The sequence below is a fragment of the Chrysochloris asiatica genome, unplaced genomic scaffold (assembly GCF_000296735.1).
Source record: "Chrysochloris asiatica unplaced genomic scaffold, ChrAsi1.0 scaffold00097, whole genome shotgun sequence".
Taxonomy (NCBI): domain Eukaryota; kingdom Metazoa; phylum Chordata; class Mammalia; order Afrosoricida; family Chrysochloridae; genus Chrysochloris; species Chrysochloris asiatica.
In genome coordinates, this window is record NW_006408615.1 from 1,127,825 (window position 1) to 1,130,718 (window position 2,894).

Consider the following 2,894-nt stretch of genomic DNA (forward strand, 5'->3'; position numbering starts at 1 on the left):
TTCTGGTCTTTGGTCATTTGTGTCTAAGTCATCAAACCTCTTCTTCAGATAATCTGTAAATTCAGTCGGTTATTATCAAGATTATATGTTGACTTCCCTGAATTTGTTTCAATTTTCTTCAACCTCAGCCTGAACTTGCATATGAGCAATTGATGATCTTTTATACAGTCTGCCCCTGGCCTTGTTTTGGATGATGATATGGAGTTTTATGGCCATCTCTTTCCACAAATGCAGCCAATTTAATCTCTATGTCTTCCATCTGCTGAGGTCCATGTGCATAGTCATCTCTTATGTTGTTTAAAAAAGGTATTGGTGCTAGGTGGGAGGTTGGCAGTTGGATAGGGTGTGCCATGCAGCCTTGAGCGACTCAGCTGCCAATGGTGGGAAAGCTTTCCACACGTGGGTGACCTGGCATTGCATTTGGTCTATAGCTGGGTCAACGTGTTATGATGCCACCTCACACCAACCTGGTTACTGGGATTTCCAGTAGTAAAGTGAAGTACTCGAGGCTCTCCAGCAAAGATGATGGCTACATTGAACTCCAGTTTAAGAAAAGTTCTCCTTAGATCCCTTAGAATGCCATTGCACTTGCCACCGTGCTTTTTTGGATTGGAGCCTTTCTTATTATCATAGGCTCCCTCCTGCTGGCAGGCTACATAAGCAAATGGGGGGATGGAGGGCAGACCGAGCCATTCCTGTACTGATTATTGTCATCCTAGCATTCCTGCCAGGATTCTACCACCTTTGCATTGCCTACTATGCATCTAAAGGCTACCAGGGATACTCCTTTGATGACATTGCAGACTTTGATGATTAGCACCCACATCGAGCCAGAGAAGAGTCATAGATGAGAATGAATCCAGTTTAAGACATTGAACAGAAACTAGCTAAGGGCTAAGGTATTCTGTAGTTTACAGACGTTTAGGTTATGGCCAGATTATATAGGTTTATCCCAAAGATGTTAACTGAGCTTGCAGGTAACTAATTAGAATATGCTTTATTTTTCAACTCCTGGATCTGACAAAAAAAAAAAAAAAAAAAACTTTGGCAAGTGTTTCCACATGAATCTGTATCAAGGAAGAATAGTGATGTTCATTGGATGAAGAAACTGTAAGTTATTCTGTAGTGGAACGTGTTGTAACCACGTCCTTTTTAGAGTTGAACATTTATTTTAAATACTCATCTTTGTCTTTTTGTGGCAAATGGAAAAATGCAGTAAGTATTTCTTGACTGCTGCTTCCATGAGTGTTGATAGTTGATCCAAGAAGAATCCTTGACAACTTCAATCTTTTCTCCATCGATAAGAATGTTGTTTATTGGTCTAGTGGTGAGGATTCTTATTTTCTAACCATTGAGATGTAATCCATACTGAAGGCTGTGCTCTTTGATCTTCATCAGTAAATGTTTTAAGTCCTCTTTACTTTCAACAAGCAAGGTTGTATCATTTGAGTATCACAGGTTGTTAATGAGTCTTTCTCCAATCCTCATGCCACGTTTTTCTTCATAGAACCCAGCTTCTCAGATTATTTGCTCAGCATACAGTTTGAATAAGTATGGTGAAAGAATACAACCTTGTCGCACACCTTTCTTAATATTAAACCATTCAGTGTTGCCATGTTCTGTTCAAACAACTGCCTCTTGGTTCAGGTACAAATTTCTCATGAACACAATGAAATGTTCCAGAATACTCAATGTTGTCCATAGCTTGTCATGATCCACACAATCGATTGGTAAAAATCAAATGTCAGTATGACCACATGTAGAAGATTTTTTTACTTGCTTATTTACAGGACCAGGAATTTTGAAAACCTCCTAACAGGTTTTCAGAGAGAGCTTTAAAAAGTTCTTGGAAAAATTCCATGAATTTTTAATTCCATTTTCCACAAACATTTTGAAGTTACATCACCAACATTTTCTTTGTTCACCATTTCTGACCTGGCTATCTGAAAGCCTGGTTAGTAGGTCATTTGAGCCATTCTGTCCTTTGTGGATCAAGATGTTCGTTATGTTATGCCTTTCAAGACTGGGTCTTTGGCGGTTTCCTAATGAAAAATAAGTAGCTATTATTTGGAGTTTTACACCTTATCATTAGCTGAAGATCAGAAGACAGCCTAGATCACCAAAGAAATAGACAGCTCTATATGATTACGTTTCCTAGATCACAAAAATGGCATATTCAAAAGAAATTAAAATGTCAATATATATATATACACATACAGTATTTGAAATGAAGAAGCCATTGATGTTGCAAAATTCTACCACGTGATCTCCAGCATAATTTCTATCATGAAGGCAATATTTTGCAATGACTGACCCTTCCTCATTGCTTCCAGCCTTTGCATTCCAATCATCAATAATTATCAATAAATTTTGATTGAATGTTTGATCAATTTCAGACTCGAGAAGTTAGTAGAATTCTTCAATTTCATCATCACTAGCTTGAGTGATTAGTGAATACATTTGAATAATAGTTGATTTAATTGGTCTTCCTTGTAGGTGTATGGATATTATCATATCACAGACAGCATTATACTTTAAGATATATCTTGAAATGTTCCTATTGATGATGAATGCCATGCCTTTCCTCTTCATTTGGTTATTCCTGGCCCAGTAAATCATGTCATTGTCAGTTTTAAAATGGGCAATAAATGTTAATTTTAGTTCACAAATGCCAGTGAAGAAGAAATAGAAGAATTCTACCAACTCCTTCAGTCTGAAATCGATCAAATATGCAATCAAGATGTATTGCTCATTACTGGTGACTGGAATGCAAAAGTAGGGAGCAAAGAGGAGGTTCCAGTAGTTGGAAAATTTGGACTTGGTGATAGAAATGATGCTGGAGAACGAATGATAGATTTCTGCAACACAAATGATTTTTTTATTTCAAATACCTT

General features: G+C 37.2%; 1 pseudogene; it reads left to right on the top strand.

Moving 5' to 3' along the window:
* Positions 1-446: 446 nt before the first annotated feature.
* LOC102842885 lies at positions 447-817 on the top strand (annotated as a pseudogene).
* The last annotated feature ends 2,077 nt before the right edge of the window (positions 818-2,894 follow it).